The 14,482-nt window shown below is 49.9% G+C and overlaps 1 protein-coding gene across 1 annotated transcript in view; it reads left to right on the forward strand.

Annotated features, from left to right (window-relative positions):
* The first annotated feature begins 1,308 nt into the window (after positions 1-1,308).
* Positions 1,309-14,482, forward strand: part of dnmbp (dynamin binding protein) — a 159,116-nt gene continuing 145,942 nt past the window's right edge. The window contains exon 1 of the mRNA XM_059947127.1: positions 1,309-1,426. The gene's annotated coding sequence lies outside the window, so the exon portion shown is untranslated. The remainder of the gene's footprint in view (positions 1,427-14,482) is intronic.

Genomic DNA, 14,482 nt, shown 5'->3' on the forward strand with positions numbered 1-14,482 from the left:
TTGCTCTGAATTTCCAGCGTCTGCAGGACCTCTCGTCGCAAACAAGAGAAAATCTGCAGATGCTGGAAATCCAAAGCAACACACACAGAATGCTGGAGGAGCTCAGCAGGCCGGGCAGCATCTGTGGAAAAGAGTGAACAATCGACATTTCAGGCCGAGTCCTTTCATCAGGAGAAAAAAAAAGATGAGAAGTTGTAGCAAGAAGGTGGAGGGAGGGGAAGAAGAAATGGACGGTGGTAGGTGATAGGTAAAACCGGGAGAAGGTGAAACGGGTGTGGTGAAAGAGATTAAGGGGAGATAAGGTAAGAAAGGGAAATGGCAATTAGTGAATGGGTGGGAGGGCATCAATTACTGGAAGTTCAAGAAATCGATGTTCATGCCATCGGGTTGGAGGCTACCCAGACAGAAGACAAGGTGTTGCTCCTCCAACCGGAGTGTGAACTCATTGTAGCAGTAGAGGAGGCCATGGACTGACATGGTGGAAGGGGAATGACTTTGGTTTAGATCCCAAAGCCCTTTTAATGGGTCACAGCGGTGCTTTCACTTGTCTTGGGCTGGTGAGGCCTGGCGGTGTCCATCCCTCTCCAGGCCAGACCACAGCTGATGGCCTCCAACTCGGTGGCTCGCCCTGGTCTCGAGCATGTGGCCGGTGTAGTTCTCCGGGGAACTCATCCGCCCTGGCCAGTGACTTCGTCAACGAGGACCCTTGCCCACGTTAACACCACCCCCTCACGTTGTTTAGCCAGCCGGCTGAAGCCGTGTTCCGGGGTGGGCCACCTGGAGGCAGACGGCAGAGATTCAGGAGATGGATGAGGACCAGTGTTGCCTTCTAGGTAGAGTGCAGCTGCCAGACATCGACAGTGCTACACCCCCTATGGGAGTGGGAAGTGGAATTAAAATGGGAGGCACTGGGAGATCCCACTTTTTCTGGCGGATGGACCACAGGTACTCGGTCTCACCGATATACAGGCGGTCACACCAGGAACACTGGATACAGTAGATGACCCTGAGACAGAATCTTATCTTTAAGGTTTTGACCATATTTCAGTACAAGTGACAATAATAAACCAATTCCAAGATGGGACCAGCTCCTCTGGGTCAGCATGGAGCAGTTGGGTCGAAAGGCCTGCTTTCGTGCTGGATAACGCGGACGGTGCACGTTGCAAGGTTGGGAAATACCAGGGACTGCTGCAGCCGGTTTCCATGGAAACCGATAAAAGCTGTCAGGACTGCGGCGGGCAGCTCCGTCCCAGCCTGGGCTCCTCCTCCATGAGGGCGAGGGCCCCGGCGGCGCGCTGACGTCACGGCGCAGGGAGGGTGATACAATGTAACAGACAGGTCTGGGAATGTATCAGCGTTCCAGTGTGCGAATGTAGCGAACGGCTGGGCGCGGGAGCTGCGCCGCGGACGCCTGTTCCCCTCCCAGGTAAGGGCGAGGCACACTCACCACTACCCCCCTGGTCTCCCCTCCTCCAGGGGCAAACGTACCCTCCCCTTCCCCTGCCGCTCAGACTTCTGAGCGAGTTAGGGGTCCCTGTGGTGAGGTGTGTCACTGTGTCAACTAGAGTTTGGATACTGTTCCAGTTCAGACTAAGATGTTATGCGTGGAGGGAGGGTATGTGGCAGAAAATCTGTTCGGTACTTATTTGCGGTTACGTTTTCTGATTCAGTTTTGGGTGGCGGTGGTGTGTTACTATTTATTGCCTCTTGGTCCCACGCCTGTACGGCCAATCCCTGTTAAACGTGCCGTCTGTACCACAGTTGGTGTCTGTCTTGCTTCTGAGCCAGAATGCAGAGGGTTCGAGTCCTTCTGCAGGCAAATATGCGCAGGAATCTAGGCCGACTCGGCGTCGCATTGAGACAGAGCCACGCCACTGGGATGTTCGCTGTCAGATGGAAGCACTGTCAAATGTATCAAAGTGGTTTAAATCGTGAATGATTGCCTTGTAGTCTCATCGCAATTGCTCCTGTGGGGAAACTTGCTGTCATATTTGGAACACTAACGTGGGGACTGCACTGCCAAAAGTTATTTGCCGTTGCAAACTGTAGGATACAAGAGGCACTATAGAAATACGAGTTACTGTGTGTGTATGCAGTGGATGGGGATTCGAGACTATCCCCTCCCAGTTTCTCACTTCATCCCGTCTCCCTCACCCACTGCCCCCTCACCTAGCTTCACTAATCACCTGCCAGCTTGTACTCTTCCCCTCCTCACCTTTTTACGTTGGCTTCTACCCCCCCACCTCCTTCCAGCTCTGATGAAGAGTATCAGCCCCCAAAAACGTCGACTGTTCACTCATTTCCATAGATGCTGCCTGACCTGCTGAGTTCCTCCAGCATTCTCTGTGGGGGCTGCTCTGAATTTCCAGCATCTGCAGAATCTCTGGTGCTTGTATGTCAACGACTGATGCCTCTGCATTCAGAGTCGTGTAAGAATGTGTGTACTTTTGTATATTTCTGTTTATCTGATGGAGTGTGCCTGTGATGCAGCTGTGAGTTTTCCCTTTGCACCTGTACACACGGGTAAGAGTACTCAGGACACTAAACTTGGCTTTGACTCGAAATAGCTGACGCAGCATCTTGGGGAGTCTGTGCCTGGACTGGGAAGAATTTTTAGCCGCAGTATTGAGGGGGGATGGATCTACTACTGTGTCCTGAACCCCGAGCTGGTGACCTGCTTTCTACCTGCTCTTCAGGTGCTGCCCCTTACCACCGCCATCACCCCAACACGCCTTCCAGGTCCTCGGTATCAGGTCATTCGTGCTGATCCATGTGGCAAGTTGGCTTGTTACACCGGGGTAGGGTGAGAAACTGTGCAGCGGGTCATCCACACAGATAATTTCATCGCATCAGTCCGCAGGAAGCACAAAGGAAAAGAATAGCAGAATATACAGAGTATAGAATTGCAGTTGCAGAGAAAACAGACTGCAGGCATCAGTAACGTGCAGGGGTCAGGATGGGGTAGACTGAGGTCAAGAGTCTACAGTACTGTGCAAAAATCTTAGACATATCTGTACAGATAGAGAATAAGAGAGATGATGCCGAACTCTTTAGTACTGTAGTAATTTTATATATTACACTGTGCTATTGTCCCAAAAAAAAAGCCACATTTCATGAGAGTTGTGAGTGATGATGCACCTGATTCTGATCTGGGTCTCTATTGTGGGCTGAAAGTTGGAAGTGGGGGCAGGGAGAGGGGCATCACTGTGGGGGAAAGGGGGAGGCAGTGGGAAGCACCAGAGAGACACTCTGTAATGATCAGTAAATCAATTGTTTGGAATCAGATGACCTTGCCCGGTGTCTCGGGGCTAGGGCATGTCTGCACCCGTGCCAACCCCCACCCCTGGCATTCTCTGCCACCCCTCCTTCAGCTTTTTGCTCCACATTGACAGGTACAGTACTGTGCAAAGGTCTTAGGCACGTGAGCTATATATAAATTAAATGGTTTTTTTTGCACAGTGCTGTATCTCATCATTCAATAGTTGTATAAGAACGGGATGGAAGTTGTCTTTGAGCCTGGTAGTGCGCACTTCCAGGCAGCAGCATCTGGGTTGTTATCACCCACATACTACACGTCACGAAATGTGTTGTTTTGCCTCATGGGTGGGGGTTAGAATACCCTTGCTGTTCCTGTGTCAGGAATTATCACTTGTTCTGAGTGTCTGTCGTGCAGGTGGACACATAGCTGGCAGGGGTCTCGTCCCCCTGTGCATTCAGGACCGTGGAAGAAGGAAAGGGGGTGAAATGGGTAGCATCCTGTTTATTGTTTGTTGCAAGTGAAGAAGCAAGTCTTCTAAGCAAGTTCTCCACGAGGTTAACAATAAAAGAAGGGTGCTAATACCAGCGAGAAATTCCTAGAGCCCTTCCCCACAGCATCCCTGAGAGGAATGTGTGATCTCAGAGATTGATGTGTCTGACACTGTGTCTCAGGGTTTGAGGACCTGAGTTACCAAGATGGGACGGGACGGGTCAGGCTGGGGTGGTGGGGATGGGTCAGGTCAGGCTGGGGTCGTGGGGCAAGCTAGGGTCACGGGGTGGGGTCGGAGCAGGCAAGGCTGGGGTCGTGGGGACAGGTCGGGGCAGGCTGGGGACACAGAAGACCGGGGGAACCTGATGGATGGCGTGAATACACACAGTGGTGTTCCCCAGGGTAAGGGAACCAGAAGCCCTGGGACGTAAACTTAAGGTGAGAGGTGAAAGATAAAAGGGGTATCTTCACTCATGACAGTGAGCGTATGGAATGAGGGGCCAGAGAAGGAGGTTGAGGCAGGCACAATTGTAGAGTTACTGAGCATTACAGCTCTGGCACAATCACCTGGCCTTTGCTGGCCTGGTTTTCTGCCTAATTATATCTAGTTGCATCAGGACCATACCCCTCCATGTACCTACTTAAACTTCCCACTGAACCCATATACACCACCTTCACTCGTCCCACTCGCGCACGACCCCTGAGTGAAGAACATCCCCTTCAGACTTCCAATCAAATTCTTCACCTTTCACTCTTGACCTCTGATCTCACCCAAGAGCCTGTTTGCATTCACACTTGCCTGTGCCCCCCCATCACTTTGATAACATCTCTCTATTGGATTTAATGTTTAAAAGACAGCACAGGGATGGGAAAGGTTGAGGAGGATGGCTGAATCCCGGGGAAGTTGCAGGCCTGGTGCATGTGAGTCTGCAGGTCCAGTGGAGGCCATAGGCTGTTCTGCCTGTCAGTGTGAGCGGCTGAATGGGAGGGAGGGAAGAGACTTGTTCTGCTGTTGTTGTGTTCAGTGCTGCTCTCTCTGCTGAACACGCTGGGCATGCTGTGTTGTTGCCAGAATGAGTGGTGAGACCTGCGGGCTGCCCCCAGCCCACCCAAAGGTTGCGTGGGCCGTTAACACAGATGCTGCATCTCAGTGTTCCGTGCAATAAGTAAATGAATCTGCTAGGCCAAATGGGATGAGCTCAGGCCGGGACCTTGGTCAGCACAGACAAGAACGGCCGAAGGGCCTGTACTACCCCCCCCCCCCCCCCCCCCCCCCGCCAGATGACTCTGTGGTGCTATGTGCAGCCGATTCTCGGACCCCAGATGGAGTGAGCGGCTTTTCTGTCCACGTTAACAACCAGAAGGCAGAGGAAATCGCAGGTAGACAGTCCATCACTGTGATCAGATGGTGCTGGACTTTAACTGTCGCACCCAAATTGGCTCGACTGCTTTTTCTTTCTTCGTTCTCACCTGAGTCTTGATGAAGGGTCTCTGCCTGAAGCGTTGTCTCTGTAGAAGCTGCCTGACCTGCTGAGTTCCTCCAGCATTTTGTGTGTGTTCTGAGCGCAGGCGCTGATCGAGTGTCAAGGCAGATGTTGTTGTAGGGTGCAAGGTGCATCTTACTGCATTGAGGCTTCCTCTGCAGGTGGACTGTTCAGCCAGAAAAAGGATCAGAATCACTGACAGATGGCTGCTGTGAAATCTCTTGTGTGGCCGAGGTACATAAAACAATTTGCTGTAGGTTGCAGTCAGAAATACAAAAATATTGCAGTCAGAGAGCAAAATAGGGTGGCAATGTACTGTTCATGAACATTGAAAATTCTGATGACAAAGGGGAAGATGCTGACCCTAAAACACACAAACTGTGCTTAATCCCACCACCTAACCGTGTTCATGTGTTGACTAAGTCTAGGTCAGTCCAGCTTGGCTTTGCTCAGGTCCTTCCTGGCACCAGGGCTTGCCTGGTTAGTCTAACCCAGACCAGGTCAGAATAGCTGCCATCCCTACAGTTGCAAGTTGGACTTATTTGAGCCGAACAGACCAGACTAAGACAGACTATGCCATGGATTAGGTGCAGGGGCCCCACTCTGCTTGAATCTTGTGATTATTATTGAACACTGCAGAATAGGGACAGCACGGGTTAGATACAGAGTGAAGCTCCCTCTACACTGTCCCATCACACACTCCCAGGACAGGGACAGCACGGGTTAGATACAGAGTGAATCTCCCTCTACACCGTCCCATCACACACTCCCAGGACAGGGACAGCACGGGTTAGATACAGAGTGAAGCTCCCTCTACACTGTCCCATCACACACTCCCAGGACAGGGACAGCACGGGTTAGATACAGAGTGAAGCTCCCTCTACACTGTCCCATCACACACTCCCAGGACAGGGACAGCACGGGTGAGATACAGAGTGAAGCTCCCTCTACACTCTCCCATCACACACTCCCAGGACAGGGACAGCACGGGTTAGATACAGAGTGAAGCTCCCTCTACACTGTCCCATCACACACTCCCAGGACAGGGACAGCACGGGTGAGATACAGAGTGAAGCTCCCTCTACACTCTCCCATCACACACTCCCAGGACAGGGACAGTATGGGTTAGATACAGAGTGAAACACCCTCTACACTGTCCCATCACACACTCCCAGGACAGGGACAGCACGGGTTAGATACAGAGTGAAGCTCCCTCTACACTGTCCCATCACACACTCCCAGGACAGGGACAGCACGGGTGAGATACAGAGTGAAGCTCCCTCTACACTCTCCCATCACACACTCCCAGGACAGGGACAGCACGGGTTAGATACAGAGTGAAGCTCCCTCTACACTGTCCCATCACACACTCCCAGGACAGGGACAGCACGGGTTAGATACAGAGTGAAGCTCCCTCTACACTGTCCCATCACACACTCCCAGGACAGGGACAGCACGGGTTAGATACAGAGTGAAACTCCCTCTTCACTGTCCCATCACACACTCCCAGGACAGGGACAGCTTAAGCTTCCTCAACACACTTCCTCCAATGTTTTTAAGTTGCACTGTTCTTATTTGACATTGTTCCAGTTTTCGCCCTGTTTAGTATTGTCCTTTCTGTTTGGACGAATGCCAGGATTTTAAACAATCTAGATTCATAGTTTATGTTGCTGAGCTGGAGTGAAATTGCCAAAATGATTTCACACTCTGCTCCTTCCAGTAGTTTAGGCAGTCAGCTTAATTCAATATGTGCACCAGTAATTCCATATCTGCAAGTGTTGTCAGTGAGAAAATGCCAAAAAAAGATTGTAAAATTTTTGCTGTGTGTGTAGTATCACTGGGCATATTCCAGTGCTCACTGGGAAACAGCCAAGCTGTCTCTACTCAGAACCATCAATTAACCATCTCAAATCCAACAGACTAGCAAGAGCCATCTCCTGTTGAGTACCGTGATCCGGTGTTGTAAAATGACAAAGCTAAACCCATGAGTACATAGAGCACAGAATATTACAGCACAGTTGGGGCCCACGTTGTTGTGCCGACCTTTAAACCTATTCCAAGATCAATCTTACCCTTCCCTCCCACTTAGCCCTCTGTTTTTCTTTCATCCATGTGCCTTTCTAACGCTGCTCTAAAATGTAATGTACCTGCCTCTGCAATTTCTGCCCTTGGAAAAAGTCATTGGCTTTCCTCTCTGTCAATGCCTCCTATTGTCTTGTGCACCTTTTCACGTCACCTCCCATCCTCCTCCACTGCTAAGAGATAATTCCTAGCTCACTCAACCTATCATCGTAAGACATGCTCTTCAGTCCAGGCGGCACCCTGTAAATCGCCACTGCACCCTCTCTAAAGCTTCCTCATCCTTTCAATAATGAGGTGACCAGAACTGAACAGGATATTCCAAGTGTGGTCTAACCAGGGTTTTATAGAGCTGCAACATTACCTCACAGCTCTTGAGCACAATCCCCTGGCTAATGAGGACCAACACACCTTTTACAACTTGAGCGGCAAAGTTGCGAGATCTGTTTACGTGGACTCTTTGATCCCTCGGACCATAATGATCCTAGTTGTAGATCTGTCCCGATGTTAGTCAGTGACTGGACTATATCCACGAGTGCTGTATCTCAGTCTTACACAGTGACAGATATCTTCCCACAAGTCTGTTGTCCCATGTTAAGCAACGACATAAACGATCCCTCCAGTAAAGTACCTAATATTACACAGTGACACCTCTGTTTTAATAACCCCATACCCCAGTATTAAAGAGTGGCAGGAATCTGACCCATCGGTAGATTTATATGGGGGAAAAATTTTCATAAAAGCGAAAATCCTCTTTGTAATGCAATAACAGGTTACTAATATAGGTTTTTTGTAAAAGCGAAGTGGTGTAAAGCGAACATTCGTAAAGCGGGGAACACCTGTATATGAACCTAAGATTTTTGTGCAGTTACTGCATGCTTTGATGTACATATGATAAATGAATCTGAGTTTGTAATACAGAGGCCATGCTTTGCCCGCCAGCTGTGTACCTCAGTGTTATACTGCGACAGATCTATCCCCACTGATACTGTACCCCAGTGTCTTATAGAGTAATCCTCTTCCCACCAGCTGTGTACCTTTTATACAGTGAAAGATTCATTCCTGCCACCGATGTTTTCCAGTTTTTGTACCTTTGTTCCTTCTGCCAAAATACATGATCACACACTTATCGACACTGTATTCCATTTGCCACTTCTTTGCCCATTCTCCTAATCTGTTCGAGTCCTTCCGCAGTCTCTCTGCTTCCTTATCACTACCTGCCCCTCCACCTAACTTCATATCATCCCCAAAGCCTTCAATTCTGACACGCCTGTGATTGAGATATGACATGAAAAGTAGCGGACCCAACACCGACACTAGCGGGATACCACTGGTCAGCAGCAGCCAATCAGAAAAGGCCCCCTTTTATTCCCTCTCTGCCTCCTGCCAGTCAGCCAATCTTCTATCCATGCTGGTATCTTTCCTGTACCATAATGCTACGGGCTCTTATCTTGTTCAGCTGCCTCATGCATGGCACCTTGTCAAAGGCCTTCTGAAATTCCAAGTAAACAGCATGCACTGACTCATCTTTCTCCATCCTGCCAGTTATTTCCTCAAAGCATTCCAACAGATTTCTCTGCCAAGATTTTCCCTTAAGGCAACCATACTGACTTGGGTCTATTTTGTCATTTAGCCTCCAAGTATTCCAAAACTCATCCTTAGTAATGGGATCTCGCCAAGCACAGAAAACAGGCTAACTGGTCTATAGTTTCTTGTCTTTTGTGGTGGAGTGGCATTCTCCAGTCCATTAGAGATTGCCTTCTACCCCAGCCATTTGTATAAGCACGATAACCGGCCCAGCAACCCCACACTGCCCATGTGCCCATTTACCCATGTGCTCACTTAATCTGCTAGCCCGTGCGTCTGTGGAAAGCGGGAGCACCCGGGGGGAATGCGTACAGTCATGGGAGAATGTACTGACTCCTTACAGACGGCGGTGGGAATCGAACCCGGTTTGTTGCCACTGTAATAGCATTACGCCAATTGCTATGCCACCATGCTGCCACCACCCCCCCTCCCCCGGTATGCAATGTACTGTGTCTCAGCGTTACTCAGTAATGGGCTGCTCCAGTGTCCCAGCGTCATGTAGTGATCTCAGTCCTGTTTTAGACAGAATTGTCACCAGCCGCCACCCAGCTTTAGGCTGGGCCCTGTAATCACACAGACGTGCTTGTCTTCATCCCTCCCAGAGTGGCATCCACCCTGCTATTAGAACCCTTTAAGGTTCACCTTGCAATTTAGCACACCGCAGAGCTGTTGTGCAGTCTGTTGGGACAAGGCACCCATCTGCCAGCTACCGTGGTGTAAAGGAAACTCAGCAACCTCGGCTTTTGGTGTGATCTTTTCGTGGGTGGTTTCAGAACACTCCTCTGCTGATCGTCCAAAGAGATGGTCAAACCACTCAGCCCCTCGAGCCATTGCTTCCTGCCTCGCCCACCTCATGTTCCCCTCAAAACCAGAGGTCTGACAGTTAGCCTCCAGAATCCTGTCCCTTGCAGGGGAGAAAGTTTCTCATTTCAGTCTATCTTTGTGTCATGTTTCCAGTAGTGGGGAGTCTAGGAGCGGAGGAATACTTTTTACAAGGCACAGTATGGGGAGCTCTGGGTCTGTACTCATTTGGATGAATAAGAGGGGATCTCATTGAAACTACTGAATATTGAAAGGCCGAGACAGAGGATGTTTCCTACAGAGGGCACAGCCTCAGAAAAGGGGAATGGCCCTTTAGAACAGAGATGAGGAGTTTCTTCAGGCAGAGGGTAGTGAATCGGTGGAATTTGTTGTCACAGATGCCTGGAGGGCAAGTCGTTGGGTATAGTTGAAGTGGAAGCTGATAGGTTCTTGATTAGTCAGGGTGTGAAAGGTTATGAGGAGAATGGGGTTGAGAGGAAAATGTGCAAGTGGAAGAACAGACTCGATGGGCCAAATGGTCTGATTCTGCTCCACGTTACCAATACCATGAAACTGCAAAGGGTTGTCAACACAGCTGAGAAACCAGCCTCTGTTCCGTGCACTCTAGGTACACTTTGTACCACCTCAGTGAAGCAGCAAGCATAATCAAAGATTCCACTTACGAGGGGCAATACCTCCTGCACCTCCTCCCACTGGGCAGTGGATAGCGTGTATTGCCAGGTTCAAGGTCAGCCTCTATCCTGCTGTTATAAGTCTGTTGCACTGTTCCCTTAGTACAATATGACGGACTTGTCCTCCAAATCTACGTCATCATGGCCTTGTGCTTTGTTATCTGCCCGCAGTGCACTTTCTCTGTAGCTGCTACACTTCAATCTGCATTCCATTGTTTTCACTTGTACTACCTCAATGCATGGTGTAATGAAATGGCCTTTGTGGGTGGCGTGCACCGTCATACTGTCCCTCGCTGCGTGTGACAAGCAGACCAGTTTATCATTTTATGGACCAACTGCCTATTGAATGCTCCCAAAAGCGTGCGTCTTAAACAGCATCTGACAACCAAGTCCAGCCCTGGCCTTCACGTGTGGCTTGGCTACTAAGCCCGTCAGAACAGTTTCCACTGACAGGAGAAGGGGCAAAGATGGGCTACTGGCGCCTTAAAACTAGTCGATTCAGGCAGATGGGGCTCATCAACTTCGGTTGAAAGCAACTCATCTCGGAGAAGGAAACCTCAGACCTCTGCTGCTTTGCGGCTATGCCCACTCACGGGGAGGGCTTCGGGAGTAAACCCTGACGGAGAAATCCGGGGCTACATTGAGTTCAACGCTGACTGGCAACTCCTGCGACGCTGCTGGTACCAAACTGTATCAGTCTCTGCCGTTCCTTTGGGTTCATCGGATGTATGGAGAGGGGGAGCTTGCTACATGGGGAACTGCTTGCTCTCCATGTTGTACTGCCCAGGCTGGTGTATCCAGACAGCTGGGACACAGTATCTGTGGTCAACTCCAACTGACGAAGGCAGTTTAACGATGAGCACCGTACGAGCTGGAGCAATGCAAGATTCAGGGCCTGAAGCTAGTGCATATTGGACCATCAGAAGCATGATTCCAGGAATGAAATGATTGTCACACGAGGAGCGTTTGATGGCTCTGTGTCTGTACTTGCTGGAATTCAGAAGGATGAGGGGGGGGATCTCATTGAAACCTTTCAAATGTCAAAAGGCTTAGACAGAGTAGATGGGGAAAGAATGTTTCCCATGGTGGGGGAGTCTAGGATAAGAGTGCACTGCCTCAGGATAGAGGGGCGTCCATTTAAAACAGAGATGCGGAGAAATTTCTTCAGCCAGAGGGTGCAGAATTTGTGGAATTTCTTACAACAGGCAGATGTGGAGGCCAGGTCGATGGGTGCGTTTAAGGCAGAATTGATCGGCTCCTGACTGGACACGGCATCAAAGGTTATGGGGAGAAGACGGGGGAGTGGGATTGAGGAGGCGGGAAAAAGGATCAGCAGTGATCGATTGGCAGAGCAGACTTGATGGGCCAAATGGCCTAATTCTTCTCCTAGGTCTTATGATAAACCAACCTGCACCCTTAAGGCTCCATGATTCTTTATAGATACTGACATTGTACTGTATGGCTGGCTCTAAATTATTTCCTCCCCTCCTACCACTCTCTTTTGGAGCACACCAGAGTGAACTGTAGGTGTAGAGGGAGCTTCACTCTGTATCTAACCCGTGCTGTCCCTGTCCTTTTTTTTTATTACAAAATCCTTTATTACAAATTTCGGTGCTATACAATATATACAAAACAGTGGCAAACACAGTTACTGCACTACAAATAGACAATAGACATTACACCAGAATGTTGCCATCTCTATCCACGATGGCATTTACACCCCGCGGAGCCCAACGGTCTCGAAACTCCTCCAAGGCCACTGTGGACTGCGCGTGTTCCTTTTCAATAGTTACCCGAGCACGAACATACCCCCTAAACATTGCCAGGCAGTCTGCCCGGGGAGATCCTCCCGCCACCCGTTTCCAAGACCCTCGGATGGCGGATTTCGCCAGCCCCAGGAGCAAGTTGACTAAGACATCCTCATCCCTCCATGCCCCCTTCCTTACTGGATGACCATATATAAACAGGGTGGGACTAAAATGCAGCCAGAAGGCGAGAAGCAGCCCACGCAAATATGCAAAAAGAGGCTGCAGCCTCACACACTCCATGTACATGTGGTACACGGTCTCCTCCAGCCCGCAGAAGTGGCATGCGGGTGGGAAGTCCATGTACAAACTGAAAAACTTATTGCAGGGCACTGCCCTATGCAGTACCCTCCAGCCGAGATCCCCCAGGTGCATGGGAAGAACCCCGGCGTAAAGGGACTTCCAGTGGGGACCCTCCTCACCTCTGGGTGGAAGGACCGACCGCCATGGCGTGTCGGGACGGTGTACAAGGGCAAGGAAGTGGAGGATGTGGAGTAGCAGCCCATACAGATACCTCCTACTTGCATCCCTGAATGGGACTGTGGGTATCGATGAGAGACGGCTCAAGTTGTGCGGACACGGCTCCCGGAGAAGATTGCGGGGTCTGGGCCCGACCAGAATGTTTTGTGTAATAGGCTGAGCTGTGTTCACTGCTCTTTGCAATTCCTTGTGGTCATGGACAGAGCAGATGTCATAACAACCTGGATAGAATGCTCTTTGTGATGCATCAGTGTCATGCCAAATGCCAAATTTCTTTAGCCTTCTGAGGAAATACAGGCACTGGTGCACTTGCTTTGTGGTTGGACTAGAACAAGCTGTTGTATCTGTCCCTGTCCTTTTTTTTTATTACAAAATCCTTTATTACAAATTTCGGTGCTATACAATATATACAAAACAGTGGCAAACACAATTACTGCACCCTGTCCTGGGAGTGTGTGATGGGACAGTGTAGAGGGAGCTTCAGTCTGTATCTAACCCGTGCTGTCCCTGTCCTGGGAGTGTGTGATGGGACGGTGTAGAGGGAGCTTCACTCTGTATCTAACCCGTGCTGTCCCTGTCCTGGGAGTGTGTGATGGGACAGTGTAGAGGGAGCTTCACTCTGTATCTAACCCGTGCTGTCCCTGTCCTGGGAGTGTGTGATGGGACAGTGTAGAGGGAGTTTCACTCTGTATCTAACCCGTGCTGTCCCTGTCCTGGGAGTGTGTGATGGGACAGTGTAGAGGGAGCTTCACTCTGTATCTAACCCATGCTGTCCCTGTCCTGGGAGTGTGTGATGGGACGGTGTAGAGGGAGCTTCACTCTGTCTCTAACCCGTGCTGTCCCTGTCCTGGGAGTGTGTGATGGGACGGTGTAGAGGGAGATTCACTCTGTATCTAACCCATGCTGTCCCTGTCCTGGGAGTGTGTGATGGGACGGTGTAGAGGGAGCTTCACTCTGTCTCTAACCCGTGCTGTCCCTGTCCTGGGAGTGTGTGATGGGACGGTGTAGAGGGAGATTCACTCTGTATCTAACCCATGCTGTTCCTTCCCAGGGAATGGCAACTCTCCGGTACTGTTCCATTCCTGTGACTATTAGATGGGGCAGTTTTCGAAGGATGAGGGGACCTTTTACTCAAAGCATTGGTGTCTGTTCTCCTCCGTAGATGCTGCCTGACTTTCTGAGTTCCTCCAGCATCTTGTATGTTGTTCCTGATTCCAGTATCTACAGTCTCTAGCGTGTCCTGTTTACAGAGAGTTTTAATCTCTCTGTTGTGCATTGTTTCTGCCCTGGGAGCTTTTGATAGAACAGTATAGCGGGAGTTTATTATGGCTAACCTGAACTGTGAGTGCCCTGGGGAAGGTTTGTTGGGACAGGATGTTCTAATATAGTGAACTGTTCCATTACCACCTTCATCGTTCGCTCCAATTAATGTGTTATTTACATAAACGGAGTGGAGGCTACCTCAGTATACATATTCCATGCTGGAATTAAGGAGATTGAGAGGGGATCTGATTGAAACATATAAGATTATTAAGGGATTGGACAAGATAGAGTCAGGAAATATGTTCCAGATGCTGGGAGAGTCCAGTACCAGAGGGCATGGTTTGAGAATAAGGGGTAGGTCATTTAGGACAGAGTTAAGGAAAAACTTCTTCTCCCAGAGAGTTGTGGGGGTCTGGAATGCACTGCCTCGGAAGGTAGTGGAGGCCAATTCTCTGGATGCTTTCAAGAAGGAGCTAGATAGGTATCTTATGGATAGGGGAATCAAGGGATATGGGGACAAGGCAGGAACCGGGTATTGATGGT

This window comes from Hypanus sabinus, chromosome 22, assembly GCF_030144855.1.
Source record: "Hypanus sabinus isolate sHypSab1 chromosome 22, sHypSab1.hap1, whole genome shotgun sequence".
NCBI lineage: Eukaryota > Metazoa > Chordata > Chondrichthyes > Myliobatiformes > Dasyatidae > Hypanus > Hypanus sabinus.